We start from the raw sequence: 7,647 nt of genomic DNA, 5'->3' as shown, positions 1-7,647 counted from the left end.
TCCTAAACAAGGTGCAGGCATGTAACTCCATTTTGGTAAGTGTAAGCTGGGTAGCTTACATGTGGCAAGAAGGGCTGGAGGTGATCGATCAAAGCAGCAGCTAGAACCTCAATATGTTCCTGCTTCTCCAACCTCTGTGGCTGTAGTACTTCTTGCTTTGTCCCAGCTAAAGTCTTCAGCTCTTCCTGCAGTGAATTATGTTTCTGTCATGTTAGTCAGGGCAGGGCTCTGTAAACTGCAACTGAACACCTTGAAAAGATTTATTACAATGTTTGGGTTATTTAAACACTTTCTGATGATTTTCTTAATCCAATTTGAATAACATAACTACCATTCATCAAACTCTTTTAAAATATGAAACAAGCAAGCAAATGTAGTAGCTGATCTTGCATCTGTAGTGGATGGATTTTATGTGATTTACCATGCACGGCAAATAAAATGAAAAGAATGCACAATTTTTCTAGGAGTTTATTATCTTATGTAATCCTCACAATCTGGAAAGTGGATAGAAAAGAAAATATTATTCCCATCTTCAAGGGAGGAAACTTGTTTTGAAAAGAAAAAGGGGCAACAAAGTATCATAGAATGTCATTTAAATAAAATAATTTAGCATACTAAGCCTAACAGTATACCGCAAAATCATATCGGGGAAGTCCTTTTATTTTGGTTTCTGGGATTTAATTCAGGTGTGCCTAACCACCGAGCCACACTGCCAGTCCTTTTCTTTCTTTTATCTTTTATCTTTTTCATTTTGATACAGGGTCTTGCTAAATTGCTTAGGGACTTGACAAGTTGCTGAGACTGGTTTCCCAAGATTACAGGTTTGTGTCCACCATACCTAACAAAGTCCTTCATTTTAATGTAATTATCTTATGTATGTGAAGCTAAAATTATAAAACTGATCTTTCAATTCAATGTTATTTGATCTCTTAGTCTTCCATATTTTCAATAAGTATCATTCATACCAGTCTAGCATCTTGACTTGTATAAGTCATGGAAGAACTTTCAATTCAAATAATGTATAGGAATATATGGTATTACTCTAATTGACGATGAGGTTGATAATGGTCTTCTCACTTTCGCAGGTTTGATAAGTTTCTGCTTTGTCGGACTGAACATGGGAGAGAGGAACTCTTGCTTTTCTCAAGTCTGTGCTACCTACTCATTCATCAAGAAATTAAAGAATGTGAGATAGAATTTGACATGTAATCATCTAGCACCCATCTTTCTTTAAAACCATTTTATAATATAAGTATAATTTATAAATATATAAAGCACTAAATATAACATATGTATAAATGTACATATATATGTACATTTACAGGTGTTAATATACAGTTGTTATACACATGCTTTTATATACATATTCATATACATAATATTTATATCTTAGAAACAGATCTGGTCTTGTCTGCTTTCTTCTCATCTCCTTCCAGTTTTCCTGGCTTTTGAGTAGGTGTGAGGCTAACTTCCTGAAAGACTGCAGAAGAATTAGTCAGTGATTAAGATGCCTGATAAAGCAAATGCTTCCAAGACAAAGTTTCAACAGTTGAAAATAAATTCAAAAATAAAAAGCAATAATGAGGAATTGGTGTCGTCAAACAGGTTAGGAATATAAGAAATAAAAAGCATTCAAAGCTGTTGTCTTCTGGAGGACAAACAAAACATATTAATCTCAAACAAATAAAAGTAGTATCCAACAAGAGAAAAACCTAGCAACCCTTTTTAAAGAGTACCAGAGAGCATTTGCAAACTATAATAGAATCAGTAATAATAGCAATTTTGAGTAACAATATTCAAAAAAAGAACAAATTCAATATCATCTCAACTACCTGAAGGTAAGATGGCTACAATTGTATGAAACCATGAAAGTCCCTCCCACAAAAGCTAAAATATTTAACTAATTTGTCAAATCTACTGAAAATGGAGAAGGCACAAGACAGAGTTATTGATGAAGGTCTGACATTATTGCAGGAAGAAATTGATAAAATAGTAGAGATCACAGAATCAATGACTGGAGATATTCAGAGACTAAAGAACAGAATTCAAATTGTGACATATGTGGTAGAAGGAGGAAATGGTAAGACAGATGCTTCAAATAACTTGTAGTGGGGTACTTCCTCTTCCAGAACTTTCTCAGAACAGTCTCAAAGCACCCACACTTCAGAAAGAAATTTTTTATTTTTATTTCATTTTTAGGGACTGCATTTTGATTCATTGTACACAAATGAGGTTTCTATGGTTGTGCAGGATGTAGATTCATACCATTTGTGTAATCACACATGTACATACGGTAATGAAGCCTGTCTCATTCCACCAAGAAGTTTTGATACTAATTCCAAACCAGAATGCTCTTATAAAGGACCTGGATATTGTTCACATTTATCCCAGATGAAGAACTTGTCAATGTTCATCAAAGAAGCCTATAAGAAACTAGATGCTTCTTAGAGTTTAATTTTTAGATTGTTTCATATTAATTTAATGTTTGTGAATCTGTGAAACTCTTAGTCTATGATGATATTTTTGAGACTACCGTCTAATATACACATTAAAATTAGCATCTAATATAATTCTGGAAAATCTGTTTAAGGTAGTTGCTAAATCTAGAAAATCAATATTGATGTTGCTGTATCTCGCAGATATTTGCCTAAAACCATAAAATAAGAATAGTCATGATCTAACGATATATAATGACTGAATGATACTCATTTATTGCTTAGCACAGAACTTTCATGTTGTGACTTGGTATATGTAAAGTGTTCTGTATAGTGCCTAAAGGATAAGTGTTTGCTATCACTCACTCTTTAGCTGATAGCTTGCATTTTTCTATCTTGTCTCCTGGAACTTGAGAAATTCTCAAATGACTTTGCTCTTACCTAACTTACAGTCTTTTTGTGGAGTAATTAAGATTTGCCAGGTACCTTTAATGTTAAAAGTAGAGTCAGCATTTTCTTTCTTTGGTTGGTTAGTGAGTAGATGTTGAATATTTATCTTTTCATTTAAAAAATTATTATAAATGAACCCAAGCACATTAAGTACTTAAAACAAAAACCAACCAAAAAACTGTTTTGGGAAAACTGAGTGTATAAGAATTGGCTGCCAAAGGCGGAAGGTACTGAATCCAAAGAAGGCAGCAGACAAATTCAGGATTACATAAAATGGAGTTTATTAGAGACTTATGCAGTATATCTTGTGTGGCAGCACGGCAGTAGAATCCCTTCACCCTACAGCAAGAGGAAGGGATCTCTTTGCTCAGTTAGACGAAAGTATCCTACAGTTGACAAAAATGCACCTGAGCTTTTCAAAATACTGTTAACATCTCAAATGTCAGTTAAGAGACACTCCAGGTGCCAGTTTCCAGCACAGACACTCTGTTGACATTCTTAGTGGACTTGCCTATCTTACAGAGTTTGAAATGCATGGCAAGATCACCCGCCAGTGAGCTGGAGCTTACAGCCAACATGACTGTAGTCCTGTGAAGTTAAATTCCTGCAAATCCCTTTTTTATAAACCTGTCCTCTTTATGTAATAAGCTTATATATGTGAATAAGCAATTACTATAAATATATCAAAAATATTTTCTAAGTTAGTATATCACCTTGGTTCTTTTAACTATTTGTAAAATAAAATAACTGCTGTTAAAAAATTAATGAGCAGGGTGCTATGGTGCATGCCTATAATCCCAGCAGCTTGAGAGACTGAAGTAGGAGGATCACAAGTTCAAAGCCAGCCTCAACAAAAGCAAGGCACTAAGCAACTCAGTGAGATCCTGTCTCTAAATGAAATACAAAATAGGGCTAGGATGTGACTCAGTGGTAGAGTGCCCCTGAGGTCAATCCCTGGTACCAATAAATAAATAAGTAAATAATAAAGTAAAATTAAAAAAATCAATGGATCTGATATTCATAATAAAAATGTCTGAACTATAATATTTCATAATTAATATATCTTAAAATATTTCCCACTTTATGGCTTACAAATTAGCCACATTTCTTTCTGCTCTTTCTTGAAGGAAAAAAAAAAAATCAACTGTTCTATCATCATTTCTAAAAGAGACTTCAATCCTGAAGACTATTCTTAAATTATTCTTCGATTTCCTTTTTCCAAGCTAAATCTTCCTTTTTACTTTTACTTTTTTCTTGCAGGCCATGACTTTCGACCTTTGATCATGTCGTTTTTTCAACTCTTGCCAAACTCACTACACATATTAAGTTGCCACCAATTTATTTATTTGGATGCCCAGTTGGTGCACAGAAATTTGCAAAGTGTCTTTCGTCCACTTTCTTATGACTCACTCAAGTATAGAAATTCCAAAATAAATGTAAACAGCCTACCATATGTTGTATTAGAGGCTTAAAGATGAAGCCTACAAAGTGTGAACCTTATCACATAAAACCTGTCCCACTATAGATTTTTGGGTCAATGGGGTCTGGGAATCGATATAGTTTCACTGATCATTCAAAAAGTATTATCTTCCTTTCTGATTGTTCATACCCGTTGCATCTTTGACTTTAAAGTTTACCTAACTTGTAAAAATATTTTAGGCAGCTCTTTTCTTCACAAGTATAAAAAAGAGGGAAAAACAAAATTGGATCTACACTAATCAGATTGGATCTCTGTTTTTACTACCAAGCTTAAAGAAAGACAGAGAAGCCCATTTTGTTTTGACTGATGGTTACTATTTTTTCACACTCAAGCATTTTTCCTTAAACATTAGTTGAACAGTCAAGTTTGTGCCAGTAGACTTTTATTTTCCTTTGAAGCAGGGAATTCAAAGGTTCACATTCAACTTCCAAGATAGTTATGTTTTTCCTCTTGCTATTTCCCTTTTCCATTCTCAGGATGAGATTGTAAATTAACACTACTACGCAACCAGCTACTAGTAAGGTCATGTCCCATTGATTTCATGGGGATGACTAGTCCACATTTATACACTACCTACTTTTGTGGAACTGTTATGGAATTATAATCACATACCCTGTGACCCTGGTACAATGTCTGCTCTCCACCATGAGGTAACTTGTCTAAGTCACATACTTGCTTTGCTACTTGGTCTCCCATCACATATGTATAGCTCCCAAATTGAGCTATCGTGCAGACTAAAGAAAAATATTATATATATGATTCTTGGTACATTGGTTGGCATATAGTAAATACTGACAAGTTTATTTATACTTTTAAATATACATTTGCATTACATAATATTGAATATGCTATTATGAAAATAAGAGCATAGTTAGGCAAGATTATTTGTTATAAATAGTAAACCATAGTTACTCAGTGGCTTAAAATAGTGGAATATTATTTATTACATGTAGGAAAATTTAAACTTATCTGAATTAAACTAAATGATACATATTTTCTTTGAAAGTAAAATGTCAAAAATGCAAAAATACCAAAAAGAACATGAATTCCTTCTAACAAGGACAAAACAAAGCCTTATATGACTATTAAGTGTAGAATTTACTGGTGTACATTTTAAAGGAACTACTTCAGAAAAAAGAGCATAAAATTTTAAAAAAACTGTTAAAGGCCAAATCTGAAAAGTAATATTTAACTTTGCAGTTGACTGATCACTCTTATGCTTAATCAGTTCTTAAAACAATCAAATATTAAACCACTTTTTTAAAGCTTAAGGAAAAACAAAAAGTATAAAACATACCATAATTTCCTTCAGATGTTAGAAAAGTTCTGCATGCTTTATCTAATTGTAATCGCCTCCGTTGCAACAACATTAACTTACAAATTGTTTCTAAATTGCTCTTATTCTATAAAAATGCCAACACAAAGGATGGAGATAATTAAATTCTGAAATATCTTTCTCCTACTAATCTCCTATTTACGATAGGTAATTATAGACATATTTTCTGCTGTAAGCTTAAAATTTTTTTCCTAGTTCCTTCAAATCCTAGCTTTTTTTTTTTTTTAAGGAATCACATATTATATTTTAAAAATAATTTTTAAATTATGGTACATACAATTAAAATATTTATAATTCATAAAAATAAGTTAGATAAAAATTGTGACATTTGGAATGTGCAAAACACAAAAGGGTATGTTCATAATTTGGAAACAAGTTCAAATTCTAGAAATAAAATGTGTGGCGTTTTGGTGACTATTAAGTGAGGAAATATACATGTAAATGCCAAATGCAGGATTAGGCCAGTTCATAATAGACATTCAGCAAGTATAAATCTCCCATTCTCTATTTTAATTCCCTCTTTTTCTCTCATTTTTTTCTCTACTCCATTCCCTTTTCTTGATTTTAGCAACCCACAGTGTTATATAGACATCAAGAAGCCATAATTTTGACTATATCTCTGGTTCTTTTTAAATTGAATATTTAGAGTAAATAAAACAGCAGGCCAATATATGTAGCCACCTCATTCAGTTCAGACATTTTAGCACATTGTTATATTTTGCGCTTGCACAATATTAAAACTTACTTCAGTAAGAACAAATGGACAAATTGCAAAGGGAGAAATCAAATTGCAATATAAGTATTGATGTTAATCAGTCACTGGAACATCGATGGAGAGAGGATAGTTTCCAACAAAAATAGTTTTAAGAATTTCTAGCTAATTTTAGAAATATTTTTAAAAGAATAGTCACAATTTTGTTGTCTCCTTGAGTTAATTTAAAAAGTTAACAAACATTACTAATGTTTGAAAATGTAAAATCGTATTTAAAACAGCAATGTGTTTATAATTTTATGTATTGTTTTCTTATTTTGCACCTCAATGAATGCCTAATTAACAATCAATGTTCTGACTGAGCCTGAGAAATTTATTAGTACAATAAAACTTTAGATCCCCAAATTAAAAGATTAAAAAAGATCTTTAGTATTCATTTTCAAACTCTAAGTCACCAATACTTAGTTGTAATAAAGTGTTCTAAACCAATTTGAATATAAACATTATGTCTAAATTTTGATTTATTAGGCCAGGTAAATTAGGGAACATATATACTTTCAACTATTAAGGAGGTTGAGGCAGGAGGATCACAGGTTCAAGGTCAGCTTGGGCAATTTAGCAAGACCCTGTCTCAAAAATAAAAATAAAAAGGACTAGAAATGTAACTCAGTGTCAAAGCACCAAAGCACCCATAGATTAAATCAGCAATACCAAAAAAGAAGGAAGGAAAGAAAGAAAGAAAGGAGGGAGAGAGGGAGGGAGGGAGGAAGAAAGGAAGTAAAGAAAGAATTTTGACATATCAATTTGACATATGGTCGGTTCTTTTAGAAGGAAGGTAATGTGTATGTACAATTCCTCCTGTCTACACACCACTCTGCCCTCTTGACTACTTAGCTACTTTATATATTCTGTGCTTATTTTGAAAATATCCATTCATTGTAATTTCACAAAAATCACACAATTTTGTGCATTACACACACAATTTTTACATTTTAGTCCTTTCATTCACTCATTATTTATTTGTGCTAATTGATGGTCTACTATATGCTTGACAATGAGCTAATTGCTAGAGAGTCCAGTATAGTGTTTGATTTCAAATCTTACAAAGTCTTATTCAATTGGAGAAATAATATACACTCTTCATCATAAGAAGGGCTAAGAGAAAATGTGAAGTTATAGCAACGAAAACAGTGTAGTGGTGGCACAGGCTACAAGTAAAAAGGCAGTGAAGACC

The 7,647-nt window shown here is 32.5% G+C and overlaps 1 pseudogene across 1 annotated transcript; it reads left to right on the top strand.

Annotated features, from left to right (window-relative positions):
* Positions 1–1,507: 1,507 nt before the first annotated feature.
* On the top strand, positions 1,508–2,448 carry LOC306661121 (centromere protein Q-like; annotated as a pseudogene). Its single transcript has 2 exons — positions 1,508–2,174; positions 2,325–2,448. The product of its transcript is annotated as a centromere protein Q-like (transcript).
* Positions 2,449–7,647: the final 5,199 nt, after the last annotated feature.

This window comes from Sciurus vulgaris (assembly GCF_902686455.1).
Source record: "Sciurus vulgaris genome assembly, chromosome: 5".
Classification (NCBI taxonomy): domain Eukaryota; kingdom Metazoa; phylum Chordata; class Mammalia; order Rodentia; family Sciuridae; genus Sciurus; species Sciurus vulgaris.
Note: the sequence above shows the minus strand (reverse complement) of the source record. Positions and strands in the feature narration are given on the sequence as shown.